Source organism: Sceloporus occidentalis, unplaced genomic scaffold, assembly GCF_023333645.1.
Source record: "Sceloporus occidentalis isolate IW3139 unplaced genomic scaffold, rSceOcc1.0.p SCAF_4, whole genome shotgun sequence".
In the NCBI taxonomy this organism is placed as follows: Eukaryota; Metazoa; Chordata; class Lepidosauria; order Squamata; family Phrynosomatidae; genus Sceloporus; species Sceloporus occidentalis.
Genome location: NW_028316984.1, coordinates 46,051,031 through 46,074,146, shown reverse-complemented (window position 1 = coordinate 46,074,146; position 23,116 = coordinate 46,051,031). Strand labels below are relative to the sequence as shown.

Below are 23,116 nucleotides of genomic sequence, written 5' to 3'. Positions count from 1 at the left end.
CATTATGTAAAATAATGTACAATATCTGGTCACTGCAGTTTCTGATTCTGCTTGACACTCTGGAAGACTAGAGAAGACCAAAAAAATCCCTCTTTTACTAAGGTTACACTGTGCATCCTTTCTATGCACAAAAATATATTCATGAAACCTCTTCTGAATTACAGATTGAAAAACTGTCAAGCAAGGTAATACTTTATTTGCTGAGGTAGTATACAATTGAAGTAATTGTGATATCTTGAACTCTAAACTTTGCAGTTTGGCAACTCGTTGAAGTTGCTGGGGAAAACCCTAACAGAGTATTCTTTTTAAATTCTATAATAATGAAAGAAAATGAAATGGATATGAGATCTTATTGATGGAACAGCAACTCCAGCCCAAACCAAATCCACAGGAATGCTAGGAGGTAGAACCAAAGATTTTATTTTTACTTTTATTTTAATTTTTGAGAAATCTACTCTGAAGAGCCTCCAACTGAAGAATCATCCCAACCCCAGACACCAGGGCCATAAAAATATGGGCAATGATTTTGCTCTGGAAAATTTTCAGGGATGGATCAACCAAGCAACCCACTGCAATGTTTCAAAATTTAAGGGTAGGTCCAAAATATCTTTAAGACACTACTTTAGTTCCTTCTATGTGGGGCTTTCAGGGAAGGTTTTGTGTGAAGTGCTCAAATATTTAAATTCACTGTATTGTTCAATTTAGTGACCACTGACAGACCATTTTAGAATTAGAATATCATTTTCCCAACGCCATCTGCTCTGTTTTTAACATAGTTAATTTTATTAATTTTATTTATCTTTTATGTTAATGTCTAGCTTTTCTTTAGTACAAAATTTGATAAGCTTGGTGAGCAGCTGTCTCAGATCTGTGCAAGTAAGTGTAATTCATACCATAACACCACTGTATAAAAGAACAGGAACAAAAACACTGATATTTATTTATTTATTTATTTATTTATTTATTTATTTTGCTTGCTCCTAACCAAAGGGCAAATGCAAAAATGTTCCTTTACAGTTCAGCATCTTGTAGCTATATTTGTAACAAAAAATAAAAATGTTAAAACAGGAATCCAGTTTATAACTACTGTCTTTCTAAACTGTACCTTTATCATGATAATTTTACATCAAACAAAATTGTATAATTGTATCATATTGTTCCTCAAGTATCAAAGCGATTTTCAGTCTGTAAGGATGCTAATGCCACATATTTTCAATTTACCAAGAAATCTGAATTTTAAAAGGATAATAGGTGTGTATCCCCCCCATGGCTTCACAATTTTTGGAAATATTACACTTCTGTACTTTATTTGGTCTGGGGAAGAACAACCACTGGATCAATATATCCTACATATGTAATATATCCTACATATTAATATAGGCTAATTAAACAGAAGCATGAAACCGCTGCAAGTTGTTGTTTACAATCTTTAGTTCCACAAATATGCTGATGACATTCAGCTCTACCTGTCCTTGTCAGAAAAATCCAAGGAAGCAGTTCTGTTTTTGAACCAGTGTCTGATATCAGTAATCAGCATTAAACAAACTGAAGCTTTATCCAGAGACTATGGACATTATCAGATGGGGGACGAAACATCCTTGTCCTGTCCTTTTCCCATTCTTATAGCACAGTTTCATATAACATCACGCTTATCCCATCATTATCCCATCCAAAAAGCACGACTGACCACAATCGCATGAAAGAATTTCAAACAATGTTGTGCAGATTCTGTCATTGTCCCATCACTGAAGTGGCATTGCCTGGTATTTTGCATTAACGGGAGTTTACATCAATGCAATGTTGCTTCAATGACGGAACAATAGCTATGCAATCTGAAAAAACAATCTTGTGGGATCAGGGTTGTTGTTGTTGTTGTTGTTGTTGTTGTTATTATTATCCTTTATTTATAAAGCGCTGCATATTTACACAGCGCTGTACATACAATCTTTTAATTAGGCGGTTCTCTGCCCTCAGGCTTACAATCTAAAAAGACACGACACAAAAGGAGAAGGGAGTCGTAGAGGGGAAGGGGATGAGGGCCAGCAGTTCCTCTCTACCTCCAAGGCCTGGACCAAGGCAGATGGACTGGAGGGAGAGCTTGGCTTCTTAATGGATGGGTAAACTTCTTCCAGGTAGGCCTGTTGGAGTTAGCCTGCCTCTCTAGTAGGATAACACATATAAAATACATAGCAATACAGGAAATGATTCAATAAAACAGGCACGAAAAGAACATCAAGTAGCAAGCGACAATTATGCAACGCCTGGGAACGCTTCTCTGAACAGGATGATCTTCAACTCCGTTTTGAAGCTGGTTAAAGAAGTGGTGGCTTTTGCTCGCGGGGGAAGAAGGTTCCAGGAGGGAGGGGCAGCGAGTGAAAAGGGGCGAATCCGAGATGGGGCAGAGGAAATCCTGGGCTGAGACAGCCAACCTTGACTACCAGAACGGAGGGCCCGAGTGGGAAGGTGAGGAGAAAGAAGGTCTGATAAGTAAGGAGGGGCCAGCCCATGGAGGGTGAACAGCAGGAGCTTATACTGAATGAGGAAAGGGAGGGGGAGCCAGTGAAGGGATGCCATCATAGGAGAGATGTGGTCAGAGCGGTGGGCGGATGTGATAATGCATGCAGCTGAATGCTGGACAGAGATTAATGCTGGACAGAGGTTAAACTAAACACTACATACACAGTGGGGAAAGTTGCCATGTAGTCCATTTTTTTACTTGCAAGTAAATGTGGACATCATACTGGATTAAGGCTACCACATCCAACTAGGAAAGACTTTTTTAAAAATACCTTCCCCATCACTTCTCACTCTAAATTTACCTTTCCTATAGAGAGGATTGTTTTAACAGAAGAAAAGGGGGAAAATACCCGATTGGCACCACTCAAGTGTTTTCTGTTTTTTGTCCAACTGTGTGTATTTGGGTATGGTAATTTAAAAGAAACATTATTTTGGGAGGTGGTTTCCTCCTGTTAGTGATGATGGTGGTGGAGGAGGAAAAGTAGAACAAGCAGTACTAATGCTAACAGCAGCGGTAGCAGTCGTAGCATGTATTCAATGTATTCAATGTTTAATTTAACCTAAACATTCACATTCTGGTTATACAGTGAACCCTTGTTATACGCTGGGGTTTGGTTCCAAGATCCCCTGTAGATAACAAAATCCGTGGATGCTTAAGTCCTGTTAAATATAATGACATAGCAAAATGTTGTCCCTTATAAAAATTGGAAAATCAAGGTTTGATATTTGGAATTTATAGAGATTTTAAAATATTTTCAAACCATGGATGCTTGAATCCATGTATAAAATATCTGTGTATAAGAAGGGCCAACTGTACTCTTGAATTTTGACTGCATCTGAATGTCCAGGTTTCAGTGGCAACCAGGAATGCATTTGCACAGTTAAGGATAGTATGCCTAACTGCACCTATTCTTGGAGATGTCAATTATGGCTAGAATGACACATCTCATTGGACTACAGGTAATGTAATCTAAATGGGTCTGTCTTTGACAAGTAAAGAAAAATCTTTCCTCTTTCTTGTTATTTAATATTCTTTAAATACTTTTAGTTCAGTGCTTGACTGTAACTATTTCCTTACAAAATGTTAAAATATGAATATACATGAACGTGTGAAAGAAAATATGCACACTAAACAAATAAGTATACATAGGTATGGTGATCCCATCAACCCTTTTAAGAAAATCACATGTTAACTGTTTGTGGAAAATAGATGTGAAATATAAACTATTTTTAAATGATTAATTGTGTGTAAAATGCTTTCTGTATAATCCATCAGCACAGAAATGGAGGGCTAGGTCAGTGTGGATGTCGCACTCTCTGCACTCAACATAATATTTCAATAAAATATGAGGCTGCCCTGCATCTTAGGTGCTGGCCTTGTTGTTGCCCAGGGAGCGAGCCACTGTCTGGGCCCTTGCTGGCCCGCCCAGGCTCCCAGCATGCCTTGTGGGGTTGGGCAGGCCCACTATTGACCATTCAGCTGGATGGGGCAGAAGAGCCCTCCTATTGGCTGCCCCATTCCCCCGGGATAGTTCATTGGTTGAGGGAGCCAGGAAGGCGGTGCCTCCTTCCTATCCTGGATCCCAATTGGTTGGTGGGCCTATATAATGCCACACGACATTCCGTTTGGGTGACAGTTGCTCGGTTCTCCTGCCCTCACTTTGGTGTTGTTGTCACAACTTTTCTTTTTGGGGCAGTAGCATAGGTCATGGATCTGGTAGGCGTGGTATCCAGGGCTGCGTAGCACTGGATTGGGAGTCTTTCGTGACCTGGGAGCACTGAGGGCATGTGGTGGGGCCATTGCGGAGGCCACATCGATTCAGCATCTCCCAGTGACTAGGGGCTTAATAGCGAACAAGCGATCAACCGGTTGCATGTCTTATCCAGGTGCTTTTCGTGACCTCTATGTCATCCCAAAGCTTGGCCGTGACCAAGCAAATCGGTTCATCAACCAATCAGGGGTTGGTTGATGATCCAGATCCAGACCTCATGCTTTGGGCCAACCCTCAGACAATGAGCACTAATCAAGCAGACACTAATCCTCTTTTGCATACCCTTCCACCCTGAGGCATGCGATTAGCAACAGAACAATCCACATGCAAATCACTCCTGCCTTCACAGGTTCACACAGTGTGTGTGTGTGTGTGTGTGTGTGTGTGTACGTACGTACACACACACACACACACACATATATACACACTCAACTCCTTTCCAGGCAAGCATTCTCTGAAGATGTCAGCCACAGATCCTGGTGAAACGTCAGGAATAAACTCTTCTAGAACATGACCACATAGCCCAAAAAACCCACAAAAAATGATAGTTAATGTGATTTTCTTAGAAGGGTTGATGGGATCACCACACCTATGTATCTGGCAATGGAACATGCCAACTTTTGCATTATATTTTCATCTAGTATGGGTGATTTGGGAAGCACCCTTAAAAACTGCAAGACTCCCAACAGCCTCCTTCATGCCATGATCAGATAAATAATCATTGGATTGTTATGTGTGTTGAGGAAAGCTAACTGTTCTTCAGCAGGATTAGAACGGTGTGGCATTCTAGGTGTTGTTGGACTGCAACTCCAGCATTCCTCACCACTGGGTATGCTACCTAGGCTGCTGGGAGTCGCAATCCAGGAACATCCAGAAGGCTGCATAATATCTACATAAGAACACGGGAACTGTATGCACTTGAAATCACATACTTTCTATTTTCCATTTCCAAAGAGAGTAAAAAACTAATATATGAGCATGCCTGAGGAGGAAAAAAAGCAGAAATTTATAGTATAGCACCACCAATGCTCAACATTTTAAAGTATCTCCTAAAGACACCTCTGCAAAAATCACTGAGTGCCTCTTTGATGGATCTATTTACAGCACTTAGAAAGTAGGCCTATGACTCTCTTGAATACATTAGCACTTCCTTTCTGTTTAATTTTTTTTAAGTTTCAAAAATTGTTCTCCCACTTTTTATGTTCTATTTAGGCAACTTGCTAATTATTTAAGCTTTAAAAAGATACTCTACATAAAATTATGCAATCTGTCTTAATAGTTTCTGACAAACTGATGGGCAGAATTAAATTACAGGTGGCAATCAGTAAAATTAGTTCTCCATGGGAAAAGAATACCAAAAGATCTCAAACAGGTATAGATATATACACACACAAAGTAGCAAAGTGGCCATAAATAGTGAAGTGCTTTAAATAAAAGGAAAATAAATTAAATGAAAAATAAATTAAAGTTTTAAGAGTGGATGCCTTTTTTGCTTATATTTCACTCAATTGCCTTAAGCCAGCTAAAGTAAGTTGCAACTCATCATGAAATCTTGTATATACCTACTCATATATAAGCTCTATTGAGTTCAGTGGTTTGTTGTTGTGTCCCCTCAAGTTGTTTCTATCACAAGGTTTTCTTGGCCAAATTTGTTTGGGGGGAGAGGTGGGGCTTGCCTTTGCTCTTCTCTGAGGCTGACAGAACTTGAATTGCCCAAGATCACCCAGTGGGTATCCATGGCTGAGTGGGGGTTTGTATCCTGGTCTCCAGAGCTACAGTCCAACACTCAAACCAGTACACCACACTGGTTCAATGGTACTTACTGTCTAGTAAGTGTGAATAGCAGGAGTGGAAAGCTGCCCCATGCCATCTCAGAAGACAGCAGATTGAACTCTCAACACAACTGGAAGTTGTGTTTGGTTTCCTATTTTCAATTGAAATTTGGCCCCATTTGCTTGTTTGTTTGTTTTGGGTTTTTTGCCCTTTTCAAGGGTGGTCAGGAACATGCCATGCTTCAAGTGTTATTATTGTTTTGTTCACGTGTTTTTGTGGTGATTCTGGCAAAGGGAAAAATATGCCTTTTTGTATTTTGATGGAGGCCTGGAGAGAGCAAAATAAGGGCTAAGGTGCACATCAAGGCTGTGCATTAAATGCCCTATTCCCACATTCCTGATATATGGAATCTATCTCAATCTTACTGAAAGCAATGGAATTTAAGGCTACTATCCTATACCCATTTACCATCTTGAACTCCATGGAACATACTTCAGAAAAAACCTACGGAACTGCCTATTTTGTTATTTATGGGTACTTTGCCTCACTGATTTTTATAGGACATGAAGCATAATTCTACACTGTGATCAGTATACAGAAATTAGTCTTCAATGGGGCCTACTGCAAGATTAAGTAAATACAAGATCACAGCCTTAGTTATGGCTAACGTTAGCAAGCTGAAGAGGCAATATGTTTAGTGTTATTTGCTGAGTATACTGATATTAATATGAAGTTCTGTTAATTAAATATGAAGCTTTAAATCCAAAGCTTTACACCTAGTGGAATATACACACAGAGTCCTAGTACTCTCACATTCAGGTAAATGGTTATTCTGAGAAACTAGGTACTAAAAGATATATTTATTATATTATCTTCTTTGATAAATATTCAGCTCTTTTTGAACACTTATATCAGCGTGCTTCATCACAACTGTAATAAATGGTGCAATCCAGACGATAAAATCACTAGTAAGATTTTCACACAAGATCATTTGCCATGTATGATATTCCATAAAATGTCCCTGACAACTGGAATAAATTGAAGCATTATAAGCAAACATATTATTAATAATTTAATATGCAATACATTTGACATAAATTTATTTGTCTGAGGGGAAACAGGAAAAAATGGGGAAGTGTTAACGGTTGTCAATTATAAACATGAAAACCAACAAGAAAAATATATGAATAATAATAAAAAATCTATGTGAATTATACAGCTGAATTGTAAACATGAGCAGTAACACAGTTTACGACATGTTGATCAATGTCACTGCTATAATGAGATGACACTGAGACATTATCCATATTGTCTACCATTGTGTTTCAACAGACATAAGAATTTTGTTTTTAATTTAAGACTAAACCTTAACTGTACCCAGTTAGTTTATTACTCTAAACCACAGCAGATGGCTGACATTGTAAGAGATAATCCCTGAAAGAGTCATTAGTGAGGATCAGCAATAATTAGACTGCAGCCCCAAAGGTTCATGAGACAGAATTAAAAAGTATCAATATGTGGACAGCTCTATAAGAAAAGCAACAAGTGTTCATTACATTTTTGTTCCTTTCACAAAGAATGGACAAAAATTACATAGGACTGAGTTAAATTGAATTCTTTCTTTCTTTTTCTTCCTTTCTTGCAGTAGTTTTTAAGCATAAAAACCCAAAACAAGTAACAACGAACTAGCCATCAATAATCATAATCAAAACAATTTTCTATTATTTATTTTTCAGCAAAGAAATAAAAGGCCAATTTTACTATTAAAATATATTGATCTACTATATAATATATTAAGATATTTTAAAAGCCAGCAATAGAAATGATAATGAAAACCGCAAATTAAAGGTTAATGCTCAATGCATAACTACTCTGCCACAAGCAGTATTAGTAACAGGAGGAGGAAAGAATAAATGCAGGTAAAGGAAAAGAGAAGGAAGGTGGAGAAGCCCTTGTCATTTTTAACAGAAGGGGAAGTTGCTACCTTTCAAGTAGCTGGCTTTTTCGGTGCATTTTCAAAGTGGGTCCTTAAAAGGTGGGTCCACCTGTTTTCAAGGTGGGTTGAAGACATGGACTTATGAGAAGACATGCTTGGAAAAATCACCTGTTCCAAAAGACAAGTGGTTTTCTCAGACAGACTTTCCAGAACACCCTGGCTATGAGGACCCACCCAGAGGTTGTCTGCACTGGCTAAGATACTCTAGGGGCAGCCCAGGAAATCCTAGTCCCTTAGTTGCCCTGATGTGCCTCTGTTACCCAGCCCTCCATTTCTATGCTGCAGGGACTGTCTACATTGGCATCCTGCTGGACCATCTGGAGTGGCCACCACCACAGTGGGTCACTTGCTTCCGACCTCACAAAGACATACAGCAGCTGTGCAGCAGGAACAAAGGGCTCCAGATCTTCCTGGAAGATCCAAAGAAATAGTTTTTAAAATGTGATTTAACCTTGTTTTGCCCCAATTCTACTGCAGGATGTACCAGACAGAGTCCAGACTGCCTGTACCAAAGCTGGGTTTGGGCTGTGGGTTGTCCAAACAGGGCGACACCAGAACAGCGGGGCAACATGTCTCTTAGGCCCATGATGCAGACAAAGCCCCTGAAGCTAGGCATTGCAGAAATAGGATGCTTGGGAGTCTGCAGCTGTCCTTCCTGAGGACAACAACAATGCTTACATTTGCCTTCCCTCTCTGCTTCTGAACAACTCTACATACAGTGACCTATGCTAGAACAACAGACTGTCACACTATAGTAGTACATCAGGAAAATTCTGGCTTAAATACCTGCCAGAAGAGATCTGTTTTAGTTTAGTGTCTACATTAATATAATGAGGACCCTAGCCAGATCTGCCTGCCACATTTCCTCTAACACTTCACAGATGAAGGCCAGGACACAGTGTGGTCAAAAGCGTGTGGCCAGCCAACAAGAGGCAATAATTAATAAGGAAGAACACATAAAATTACTAGTTTAAGCACAGCCTGGAGAATCCAAACAAGGCTAATGGGAAAGGCAAAACACCACCACGTCCTCTCCTTCCTGCTGGGTTAAATGAGCACAAACTATTTCTGCACTTGAAATCAGTTTGCCACTGATTGAAATAAGCAGAAGACAAAGGAGGAAAATGGGAGGAGGAGAGAGAAACTGGGATATTTTAAAAGCAACAGAGAAAGTGGGATAGCATGGGATTAACTGGGACTATCCCTGCTAAACTGGGACAGATGGAGGGTATACCAAAAAGGGCATTCCACAGGTGAGATAGGACTGTAGAAAAGACTTTTTCCTTGGTAGCCACTCACTGCACTACTGTGTGCAGCAACAGCTATAGAAGACCTAAAGAAGAGCCTATGAAGTTGATGTGCCTCATTGGGCAACAACATATGGAGCTGCTTTAGCAAAACTAGTACTAAGTGTTGGTACCAACAGTTTGAATGACATGTAGAAACTAGCCAATGCTCTAGACACAGCAATGGAGTAATATGTTCAAAATATCCCTTTCAAGTTAAAACAAAAACAAAACCTTCTTCCTTTACTCTGCACTAGCTCAGGAATGACAGCCTCACATATAAGCACTGCAATAACTCAGGTGGGAGCATTCAGGTTCTCTGCCCAGGTGGGAAGATTGCTGGTACAGTTTGCCATCAGTATCCACAGATTTTTTATCCTCAGATTCACCCATCAACAGCTTGAAAATGGTTTAAAAATAAATAAATTCCAATCAGCAAACCTTGATTTTGCCATTTTATATAAGGGACACCATTTCAGTTTGCTATTGTATTTAATGTGACTTGAGCATCCCAGCAGATACCAGTGGCCCACTGTATGTCAGCCAAAGAGGATAAATGACATTCAGACCATTTAGGCCTCAAGTGACAGCGCTGGATGCATGAAACTCCCCAGATTGTACAAGCTGTTAATAGGCCATGGTGCAGTCCTAGTTATAAGCTTGAGAGAAGAGCTAGAGGTGGAACAAAATTTCCCAGGTCCCCCACTCCCTGTCTTACTCCTGTAGGCCAACCAGTGTCAGTGATTGGTCTAGAAAGGTGTACTCCCAATGTTTGGCAACATGAACCTGCTACCTACGTATTTGAAATGGCCCACCAGTATGACCTGTAAGAGGGATTTGGCTGTCTCCTCATCCCCCTCTCTATCCTTTGCAGTGCAAATAGTTATCCGCAGTAAGCAAGCCAAAATTGCTGCCAGTGCCAATTAGGCTACTCAGTTCTCCATACCAACTGTCCTCATTTGGCAAAGACAATCCCAGTTAACCCCACTTTTTCAGTTGCTTTTAAAACATCCCAGTTTCATTCTCCTCCTCCCACTTTTCCCTTTTGTTCCCAACTTACTTAAATTGCTGCAAACTGTGTTCAATGTGCAAAGTAGTTTGTGCTCAGTTAACTCAGCAAAAAGGAAAAGAGAGGAGGGGTGAAAACTTGCCCTCCAAGGTCTTTAATGTGGCCCATTAGCCTTCTCCAGTTGATCACCCCTGCCTTAGATAATCCTTTTTTTTTTTTCATCCACCACCATCACGTATATTTTCCAGGTATTATTTTCCTTACTCTGGCTTGGATGCAAATTTTCCTTCTAGGTTGCTTAGTGATGAGCAGTGTTTCTTATAAACCTGGGTATCCAGCTGAACTAAAAAGGCTGAACAGTATGCAGCCTTTCAAACAGCTACGGAAAGTCTTCTCTTTCTCTTTACTGACTTCTGTATAAATATTTCAAGCTGAAATGCAGTCAAGCAAACCAATAAATAAATGATCTATTTCATAAAACCCACAGTTCAATCGAATTAAAAACTGCATATTCCAGAACAAGATGAACATACCAAGGGAAAGAAGTATGGTGTAGTTCTTTTGGCTTTCTCCATATGCCTTTCAAATCAAGCACATTCATTAACACAAAGTATTGGCTTGTTCTGCTTTGTGAAGTGGATTGCATACAACTGGATTCATCTGCACGTCTATTGATCCCATTATTTCCAAAATAACAGGTTAATTTTGGACAGAATATGTTATTAATTGGAGCAGACTGGTCCCACTGGGAATGTGCAGAGTGTGAGGATTCAACATTACCTCCACTGACAAATGCTTCCAAACATTAGCTAACTCATGCCAAAATCACTTTCCAGAAAAAACACTTTCATTAATAGACCATTTTGTGAAATATACTATTAAATAACTTATTAAAATTATATTATTATTATTTATTATACATTATTATTGTTTCAACAAATATGGAGCATATTTCTCAGAAGAGATCAATGTGAGCAAGCCTATTTTACATCATGTGCCTGTCTCTCCCATAATTATTGGCCAAACAGACTTATTTATACTTTATGACAAGATCCTGAGTAAATGGAAGCATGAGATTATCAGATCTATTTTATCTTACATTCCAAATGTAACCTGGTGGAAATCCCATGGTCTCTGGAGAGTTGCCTTGTTCAGAAAAAAAGCTAGTTCACTATGTTTAAAACTATTAAAAAAAATGCACACACACCCCACCCAGAACACCCCATAGTACCCCCAGAGGCTTTAGGAGAGGCATTGTCCATCTTTTTGTTGGGGGGGGGGTCCACAAACCTGAGGGAAGAACCCTTGGAGCTAAAATAATGAACACAAGGCCTGATCAAAGTCTACAGAGTCTAAGGAACTGGAAGGAGCTGGCATCACGTGGATGCTGGATGGTGTTTTCTGCCCAAAACAGATGATGCAGCTAAACCCAATCATTCTTGAATGTTCATACTGCCTGTCAATCACAAGAGTCAGTGCTGCACCTCTTTATTCTCTTCTGCACCTGACAAAGGCTCCAGGAATCGATGTCTTCATTTTCAGATGGAAATGGATTCCCCACGTTAGATCCTTGCCTCTGATCGTAAAATTTATGCTTTATATTCTGAAGCAGTAAATAATGCCATTATTACTTTAATACTGGCCCAACAAGGACAGATCCACTGAACCCATGGAATTAACAGGGCTGGCTTACAATTCAGCAATGAATTAAGGGGGTTTAATCTTGCTTGGTGCTTCTCATGCAACCAGATGTAGAGTCTAGCAATTTTCTTCAGTATGTGGCAGAGAGCAGTATCATATTTGTGCCCATCGGTTAGAAGTGTTACCTTTTTTCTGAACACTCTCCACAGACCAATAGCATTGGGCTGCTGACTGGTACTAGCCCCGGGACCACCACTTTGAGCAATACTTACCTAGTTGGCACTAGCAGCCATCTAACATAAGAACTTACTCTTTTACATATTGACTCTTATGTTATTGTTAACATTTTGCTCATGCTGTTAGTTATATGAACACAACTATATAACCATCCATTCCTGCTGTATTAATCCATCACAACACTAACCAATACAAGTGGGAAGGGTCTCAAACACAAGAACTCATACCTGACAAGACCATACTAAATACATAAACTTGCTTCAAACAAATGATAGCAACAGTATATAATATTTCAAACAATGTTAGTACCAATAAGCCACACCCATAAGAAGTAAGCCAATGTGTCATTGTTGCTGTGTGCCTTCAAGTCATTTCCGACTTATGGGAATCCTAAGGCGGCACCTATCATGGGGTTTTCTTGGCAAGATTTGTTTAAAAGGGGTATTGCCTTTTGCATTCCTTTGAGGCTGAGAGCATGTGACTTGCTCAAGGTCACCCAGTGGGTTTCCCTGGACTCCAGAGTCCTTGTCCAGCACTCAAACTACTATACCACCATGGCTCACAAAACCAAGATAAATAACCACAAAAATGCAGGCCTGTATCGAATCCTAAGAACTCATAACATGTTCAAGTGAGACACAAAAACAAATTCCATTTGTATCCAGTCTACACATGGTGGCAAAGTCTATGCACAATACTAAGATTACCACTTCTGGGAATTTGAGGAGTTTTTTCATTGATGTTCTTCACTGGGCTGCTTTCAGTATTCAGAATGCCAGTTTCCAATACTGCATAACCTCACCACATAGTTGAACAGAGTTGTATCAGTGTAGCCTGTTAGCATTTTCCAAGACAGTATTAATAGATTATCAGTATTTACATTGCTTGAAATATATACTCATGAGAGAGAAGAAATAATTTGGAGCTAATTCCCTGCAACACCATGAAATAACCTCCCCTAATTTTAGCAGCAAGCTAAATTTTGCAGAACATTAACAAAACTGGAATGAAAGGTACATTTTAAATTCATGTTGGAAGTTAACTATCAAGACACAGTTTCATTGTCTGTCCTTGATATATGTAGCTGCTGCGACCAACACTGAGATTTCATGTTAAAGCATATATAATGTTCAGGGAGGATGAAGAATATTGGAAATGGTAGATTGGTCTGAAACAACTCAATTTCAGAAATCCTTCATCCATTATAAATGGAAAACTCATTAAGGTTTCAGCCTATCCCTCAACAATTACTTATCTTCCCCTCACCTATACTCTCACAAATGAACCAAAATGCAGGATGACTGGTGGGTGTTGTGGAGGTGAGCCTTTCATAGCTGTTATTTTTTCTGAAAATTCTCCAAACCTTTTTTAAAAATGATACAAAAAGGCTTGGCCCATCCTAAATCAAAACAAGCAGGTTACTCCTGCTTCTGGATTATATTTTTTAATGGCCATATACAACTGCTTGAGTAAAATGAACATTCCCTAAAAGTCAGCATTCTGACACCTGTCAAAGATCTTGTTTAAACAGGCATCTGCAGTACGAGTTTAGACAAAACATGCATATATTTTGATTTTCTCTGCTTATCTATAGGAGCTGCCTGGGATCTTTACTGGGAGAAAGGTAGGGTGTAAAGTGTGTGTGTGTGTGTGTGTGTGTGTGTGTGTGTGTGTGTGTGTATATATATATCCTGAAAAACATTCTTCTTCTGTAATTTTATTGTCGTTGAGGTAATTTCAGGGTGTTTTAAAACGTTTTAACCATCCTTAGCTTCCCTGAATGAAAACACTGGAAGGGTGGAATATACACTTTTTAAAATCAATAAATCTTTACTTTCATTTTTTCCTGGGTTTTCTTTCTCTGAACAAAACAAAAAAGGTTTTCATCAACAACACAATTTCCTATGACAAGTCCTGGGAATCACTGCTCATAAAAAACAACAACCCTGTCACACAATCCCAGTTGAACTCTGTTTCCACTGTGACACAAATGTATGCTTCTTACCAAGCTGTTATACCACAAAGTTTTGTTTCATCTGCCTTTTACTCCTATACTTGCAATTCTTCCTCCAGGCAAGTACATTCAACAGTTTTAAAATTAGGAGCCAATCTTTCTGCTCTGTGGGAATTTACTAGGCTAGTCACAAAAGGGTTGGAACAAGAATTACCAGGGTTTTACTCCCCTCCACATTGCACCTTCATCCATGATTATGAATCATGATGCAACAATGATTTTTTTTCAACACTAGAAGAATTGGGTGGGAAGAGCAGAGTGATTAGAAAGGCAAAAACCTCTGGAGAAATATGAGCTAAATGTCACAACACATCTCTACCCTTGCACAATAGACCCTGACTTTCAGGCTCATGCTGCTGTCTTCTGAGAACAAGAATTACAGGTAATTAATTTTATTCCTTGACACAGTGTCTTCATAATTGGCACAATGGGAAATGAAGTACATAAAATTGAGTGAAAAATGTTTAATGAAGTTTTACTAAAACATATTACATTTCAAGTTTCCCAGAGTGGTAGGGGATGGGTAGACTAACCAATGTAGGCCACTGTTTATATGCTACTCATTTGTGGCTAGTTAGGTCTATAATTCTGAAGCACATGTGAGCATTTCCCCCCCTTCAGTGGGATAGATAATTTTCCCCAGATGAAGTCTGCAAAGTGATCTGGTCTAAGGGCTAGGGCAGTGATGGTGAACCTTTTAGAGACCGAGTGCCCAAACTGCAACCCAAAACCCACTTATTTATCACAAAGTGTTGCATCCCCTTGGCTTTCTAGTAACAAACTCTGGTGAACTCTGTGCTGGGACAGCAGCATGCGTGCCCACAGAGAAGGCTCTGAGTGCCCCCTCAGGCACGCGTGCCATAGGTTCGCTACCCCTGGGCTAGGGGTTCCTCCAGAGCAGAATGGGGGATGCATAGTGAAGAAGGTGGATATCTATTACTGGGACATTTAGTGGAGTCCACAAAAAATCCAAAAAGTCATGAAGCCATTGATGACAGGTTGCGCAACCTCGACACTCATCCCTCACATATGAACACTCCCTTCATGTTTTGACATATCTAGTAGTACAAGGACAACTGAGTGCCCACTGAAAGAAAGTGGAATATCTTATAGCATGCTGAGTCTGCAAAATATGAGATGGAGTTGGGGTTGGGGTGGGGGTGGCAAGACTGCCTCTGCAGACACAGAGGCAAAATCTGTAGCTCTCATGTGGAGTAGCACCTAAACCCTACCAGGATTATGAATTAGTTGGAGGTTTAACATATAACCTGAAAATACTAATTGACTTTCAAAAGTGTGTGGCAAAGTAGATCCCTGAACAACCATAGCAAGAGATACAATTAGAGGTGAAGTCCTGAGGTGGGTTCTAACAGGGTTCTAACATAAAGGTAGAGAGGAGGAATAAATGACAGTTCTTGGAGGGGATAGGAATAGATAGGGTCCTGCAAGGATCTCTGTTCAGCCCCATGTGTTTTAAATTTATTTAGGAATGATCTGGAGTTAGGGTGAAAAACAAAGGAGGCAGGTTTGCTGAAATTACCCAATTATTTCAAATGTTTAAACCAAAAATAGATTATGAAATGCTCTAAAAGCACCTCTTCCAATGGGGATGGGGGTTGAGCAATAACATTATAAATTCAATGTTATCAAGTGGAAAGTGATGAATTAAAAAATCCCACATACACACTAATAGCATCTGGGCTGGCAATGACTAATCAAGAAGAAGAATTGAATTGGAAAAGACAGCAAGGGTCATCTAATCCAATCTTATGTCAAGTAGGTATACACAAGTAAGATTTTGGAATTATGTAGGGTATGTTAACAAAGGAGCCCAGTATGTAGCCTTTGGGAGGAAACATAAATTCAAATTTAGCAAAAGAATTTTTAAAATGAAGATAACTTTTAAAAAGGAATAAAAAATAAAACAGCCAATGTCATAATGACCTAATACACATCTACAGTGTGGTCATGCTATGAATACTGTGTTCTGGGTACTGCACCTGAAAAGGATATTATAGAATTGGAAAAGATGAAGGAAAAATAAACCACACTGCTGCAATTCTCCTCATAAAAAGTATTATGGAATTTGGGTGTTTTTCACTTTGAAAAAAGTTTATAAGGGGGGATTTAACAGAAGACTATGGTGTTTATCACATGTGAAACTGGAACTCTAAACTGAAGCGCTTCCATAGCAGAGTCACTTCGAATCCAAGGCAATTCACATGATGAACTAGCACATGTGAAGAATGAAATTGTAGTCGTTACAGGGTCAAAGTGGAGTGAGTGCACACTGTATTACCATATTGGGACATACCATGCGGATTCAACAATTTGAATCGGTACCCTTGCGTATGCTCAGTGGGGGTCTGAATGTATCGAGAAGCTTTCCACTTTCAGAGTGAAGAAGGGGGCCACTTCCTGGTTCCAGTTTCACATGAATGCTAGCCTCGTGTGAATGACAGCTTCACGTTTCCTCTTCCCTTCTGTTTTATTCCCCCTGAAACATCCGAATGTGCCATCCTTGCCAGCCCCCCAACCCCCCCCCCAGGATCATCCAAACGTGCCCTCCTTGATAGTCCTCCATTCCTCCCTGAAACATCTGAATGTACCATCCTTGCCAGCCCCCCAAACCCTCCCAGCATCATCCAAATGTGCCCTCCTTGACAGTCCTCCATTCCTTCCTGAAACATCCAGCACTTTTTCTATGGGCTTTGGAGTCCGTTTTTTCATCCTAACCAGCAGCCATTTCTATGGGCTCTGGAGTATGTTTTTGCATTCAAACCAGCACCCACTGCCCACCCTCGGCTCTGTCCATGTTAAAACATGAATACATTGGTGCTTTACAGACTGCTCAAGAAGGGCGGTCTGCCGGCGCCACTGGTTGATGTATCCGGGAGCTGCAGCGGACAAACTGCGCGATTCCCAGACACAGCAAAAAGAAGCCGCAAAAAGCGGATTCTTGTTGCGCCGCGGAAATGGCACCCCAAAGCGCCAATGGCGTACTGGCAGCATCATTTCCGCCGTGCAACATGTGGACGCTAGGCATCCATGACGCCAAGATGGCGGCACCCGTGTAGAACGGGCATCGCCATCTTGTACGCGCTCGGTGCGTACTGGGGTTAGGGGCATCCGGGAAGGATGCCCCTTTCTAAACCTAGTACGTGCGCGGCACGTACTTTTCGCCTGTGCGGAATGGGCCATTCATTCCCCAGTAGCTCTCTGCCCCTTCCCCAGCAGCATTTCCCCCTTGGCAGCAATGGAAGCAGATGGAGTACTGGAAGCAAATGGAGAAAAATTGCAGTGCTGCATCATGGGAAATGTGGGAACTTGGAGGTTTAGTGGGGTGTACCAGGGCGGAAGCAGAGTTGCATTCCACACCAGACCAATTCGGAGTGAAATCAAAATGAACTTAGAAGCGATTTTTGTGAATTTGCTTGTTACCGAATTTGCCAAAATGAGGAGTCACTTTGGATTGACTGCAGAAGCGCCTCGGAATGACTCCCCATACAAAGCAATCACATGTGATAATACATCATGTTATCATGTGAATTCGCATTGTTGAACCCACAGTGGCTTCAGATCAGAGCTGCAAATATCTCTGTGTGATAAACACCTATGAAATGATTCATGGTATGAAGAAGGTGGATAGGGAACAGTTTTTCTCCCTCTCTTTTAACAATAAAGCCTGTGATCACACACTGAACCAGAATGATGGGAGATTCAGAACAGGGGAGGGTAGAAGTATTTCTTCATTCGGTTACACAGTTAAATTGTGGAAGTATCATCTACAAGTAGTGCTGACCACCAACAAAATAGCTTTAAAGCTATCACTTTCCAGCCTCCAAGATAGTGTGCAGCAGATGCTAGGGAACATGGGAACTTGGGCCCAGCATGTAGGCTTCCAGCAGGCAGCTGGCTGACCACAGCATGAACAGAATGGAGATATTTGGTCTGAACCACCCAGGCACTTTGTATATTCTTACATTCTTGATAAGCAACATGTGTTGCTTTTGTAGGGCTCTGTAGTGACACCAGGAGTGATTGTTGACCTGTTGTTAGTTGCCATGGGTCCCATGTTGGTAAAATCGGTAAAATCACAGAATCAAAATGTTGGAAAGCCCCACCTCCGGGCCATTGAATCCAACCCACCCTTCATCAATGCAGAATTTCCATTTAGAGAATCCCCAGCAATCTTTTTCTGAAGATGTCCACAACAGGAGACTCCACCACATTTCTAGGCAATTAGTTCCTTTATCAAACCACTCTTACTGTCAATAAGTTCCTTCTAACCTTCAATCCAAAACCACCTTCCCATTATTTAAAACCATTAGACTTGGTCATACCCTCTGGAACAGGAAAGAACAAACCTGCATCCTCGTCTTTGACAGTCATTGATGTATTTAAAGAGTATAGTCATGTCACCCCACAGTCTTCCATTCACCTGGGTGAACATGCCCAGCCCCTTCAACCTTTCCTCATATGTTTTGTTCTTCTTACCTTGTCATCATTCTTATTGTCCTTCTCTGAACCCACTACATGTCTATGTTCTTCTTAAAATGAGGCATCCAGAATTAAATGATGAAGCATGACCAATGTAGAATATAGTGGGACTATGCTGCCCTTTGACTTAGAAGCTATTGTTCTATTAAGGAAAATTAAAATACATAGTATTTGCCTTCTTTTCTGCAGCATTACACTGCTTTTTCATGTTCAATTTATGATCAACAATACCAACGTCCTTTTCATGTGTAGTACTGCGAAGCCGAGTGTCCCCCATCCTACAACTACACATTTGGTTTTTGTGACCTAAATGTAGAATTTTGAATATTTCTCTGTTCAACTTAATTTTAATTTTAATAATCACTCTTCAATTTTCTAGTTTATCAAAGTCCTTTTGAAATCTGTTCCTATCTGTGTTAATTCCCCCTCCCAGTTTTGTATCTTCCACAAATTTAATTATTTCCTCCACCCCCATCACCTAAGTCATTAATAAAAACGTTGAAGAGTAATGGCACCTGGACAGAAGAGTAGTATACATACATGCACGTACACAACAACCGTCAACCAAGTGGGAAGGATTTATGGGCAGTTTTCATTTCTAAGATTGCTAGAGTAATCACAATCTTCCTCCAAGTACTAAACATGCAATGTACTAAACGCAAGACAGTAATGCATGTGTGTGTTTGTGCCTTCAAGTCATAGGGCTTTATTAAGCAAGAAATATTCAGAAGTGGTTTGGCCCTTTCCTTCCTCTGAAATATAGCCTACAGCACCCGGTATTTGTTGATGGTCTCCTACTAACCAGGGCTGACCTGGCTTAGCTTCAATGAACAGACAAGATCTGGTGCCTTTTAAGGTATTTAGTTGACGACAGTCATATAAGCCCTTGCTTAAATCAGGATCTGAAAAACACAGAATCGGAGCAAGTCCAAATAGATGCAGTGGGATTTGTTTGAAATAGGTATGCATGGGACCAAGCTATGTGGCGTCTTATTTATAAAGAACTGTGTTGATGTTCATTATAACCTGCATCAGTTGCCAGGGAAACGGCTCAACTGTCATGAAGAAGAGGTGCAGAATTATAACCTTAATTGGGATCACGGACTCTTGCCATATTCCCTGTCCTCTTTTCTAGTAGTGCCATATAGATGAGCATGGAAAGGGGTTTGCACAACTGTGCCAAATGATTCTGACTGAGGAGACTGCATTGGGTGCTATTCCCTAAACCAGGACATATTACACAATTCCGGTACGAAAGTATCAAGAATAAGGCTAAAATCAACAAGCCATGTACTCCAGAGCAGATCCACTGTACATAACAGAACTAAAATATTTAAACAAGGAAAGAATAATTCTATTGTAGCCAGACTTCAATGTATGTATTATTATCTAAAATGTTTTCCCTTCCAACAGTATCATATAATTGTAATCAAAGCCTGAATATAATTAGCAAATATAACAAAGAAGCTACTTGAGAATAACAAATTAGGAATTATACTTTTGTAAAGCCTAATTTCAACTAAATCGATGGTTGAGCTCTCCCAAAACACAAAGATAAAAATACCAAGTTAATGACTGCAGTCCTCCAATTGCTTTGATGGAGTCCTACTACAACAGGAGGGGCTTGGGGGCTTTTTTTGGTCCTCTATAATTATGCAGAATCATTTTCTTGTTTGCATATTCTAAGATTTTGGTTCAAATGTCTATTCTAGCCCTGACATGGCAGACTCTCTAAGCTTTGTTTGTGGATTTCTGTGGTGTATGAATGGTTCTAATCTGCAGATATTGAAAAAGCTACTTTTTAGCCTACAAATACATGCTGGTTGGGGATTCTGGGAAGTATAGTCCAAGAACATGGCTTTTCAAAGCTCAGCTAAGTCTGTTAGGAGCCCTTAGTACCAAACACCATATTAATGGAAAGTGATGCTTTCATTAATAACTCTCTGTCTTTGTTTCCTGTTCTCTCTCTCTCTATACACACACACACACACACACACTGGTCCCTTCACATTCGCTGGGATTAGGGGTGAAGGACTCCCGTGAATGTATAAAAACCACACCAAAAAAAAGGTATTCTTTTTACTGGTGAGAACACCTCTCTAGGAATCTCCACATCCTCCAGTGCAACTCTATGATCAAGATCGGCCAGAAATTGACCATAGAATCATGTTAGAGGACCTAAAAATGCTCAGAGAAGTTTCTCTAGGTACTTCTATGTTCTCCAGCACAACTCAATGGTGAACCTCCAGCAGAGATGTATAGGAGTACCGAGAGGTTCCTAGGGAGAACATATTAATCAAATCTGCAAAAGTCAAAGCCGCAAATATGGAGGGCCAACTCGTGTGTGTGTGTGTGTGTGTGTGTGTTTAACCACAGTTGTTCTCAAAATGTCCTTTTCTACATACAGCTGGAAAATCTGAGGCCAAAATTACTAGAGCCATACAACTGATATAATTAAGTGCTGAAAGTTTTTGTGGGGACAATGGAGGCAAAATAACTAGTTTCAGTAAGACAGTATATTCATTGTTGAAATTAGATTGTCAGCAGTTCTTTTCTGATCATTGATGGTGGCAAGTTGTTTTACTACTATGCCATCAAAGAAAAAGAAAAAAAAAACTCTTCCTCTATATTTCCTAAGTCCTTGCACTGTGTTTTAGAGATAGGCCATAGTTACAATATTGTAAAAAGAGAATTTGGAGGAGGGGAGTTCTATGCCCACAAAATCAACTTAGAGTATTCTATTTCAAGGATGTAATGGTAAGACATAGCTAAAACTGGGTTGCAAAATTCAAATGCTTGATAATACAAAATGCTAGTAACAGTACCCATCAAAATTAACAGTGCAGTTCTTTATATGTCTATTCAATACAAGGCCACATTTATTTCAGCTTTATCCTGCAACCCTGTACACACATATCTAGGCATTAGACCCTTGAATCCACTGACTGACTTCTGAATATAGAAATGTGCTATCTGATGGCAGTCCTTTGCAAACATACCTGGGAGTAAAATCCACTGAACGTAAGAAGAACTTCAATTTAACTAATTATTTTACATTTGTAAACATAATCAATACTCCCCAGTCATAAATCCTATATTTCTCTTTAAGAGTTAGAGTGGGGTGGGGGACAAAGACATAAATGCCCTTTCTCAACCTTTTTTGAAATGTGTTCATCAGAACAGTATACAAAATTCCAAGTGCTGTCACTCTGATACAAATTTTCATCACAACCATAAATGCAACATTATCAATGGTTCTGATCATGACATAGCAAAAGGGATATTGTAGAACTGGGTGGGAAAGGTGCAGACAAGGGCAACTAGAATGATCAGGGGATGGAGCAATTATCTTCCCTGCCACAAGGAACATTTACAACATAAGGGGATTTGTAGTTTAGGGGGAAAGCAAATAAGGGAAGTATGACAGAAGTTTATAAAATTATGAATTCTCCTCTGTTATATTATAACCTAAAATCATTCGAGGAAACTGAACGGCAGGAGATTTGGGAGAGATAAAAGTAAAGGTGTCTTCATACAATGTATTTGTTAAGCAATGGGATTTGCTACATTAGATGCAACAATGACCTTTCAAATTAGATGGCTGTAAAGGGAGACTGGAGAAATTCATAGAGGATAATGCAAAGTTATTTACTGAATTTATATCTTCCCTGTCCCCACATATTATCTTCACAATATCTTTGTGAGGCTAGGCTAAAAGGTGGTGACTGGGCCCAAATCATACAATGAGCTTCCTCATGGCCAAGTGGGGATTGAACCAGATCTCCCAGACCTAGTTCAACACTCTTAACTACTACACCCCATCAGATGATGATGATGATGATGATGATGATGATGATGATTACCCACCTCTCCCCATGGATCAAGGCAGGGGACAACAACAATTAACAAACAAACATCAATTAAAACACATCAATTTGAAAGGACAAATAAGATGTCCACATTTTAAAACAATCCACATCTAAAATTTATCATTTAATTTTCCCAATTTAAAAATCATCTGGATAGGTCTGCCAGAAGAGACTGGCCTTTACTGCTCTTTTAAATTGAGACAGCATATTCAGCTATCAAATCTCTTCCATCAGGTCATTCCACATCTAGGGATGGCTAAAGAAAAACATGCTTTGATTGACAGTTGCCAATCTAGTCCTGGTTGACTGGAGTATTCACCTGAGTTTATGGAGCGGATTGTATGGGAGGAGGTGATCCTGTAGGTAACCTGGACCCATACCTTATAGTTCTTTAAACACTTTGTACCATGCCTGGAAGCTAACTGGCAGTTATTAGGCATAATGTTTATATGCTAGCTCCAAGATCAAAATGCCTTGGGATTAGGGTTCCTTGATCTCAGGC

The 23,116-nt window shown here is 39.9% G+C and overlaps 1 protein-coding gene across 19 annotated transcripts in view; it reads right to left on the bottom strand.

The window, feature by feature from the left end:
* BAZ2B (bromodomain adjacent to zinc finger domain 2B) overlaps nucleotides 1-23,116 on the bottom strand; it is a 291,030-nt gene that overhangs the window by 116,202 nt on the left and 151,712 nt on the right. The window lies entirely within an intron of this gene.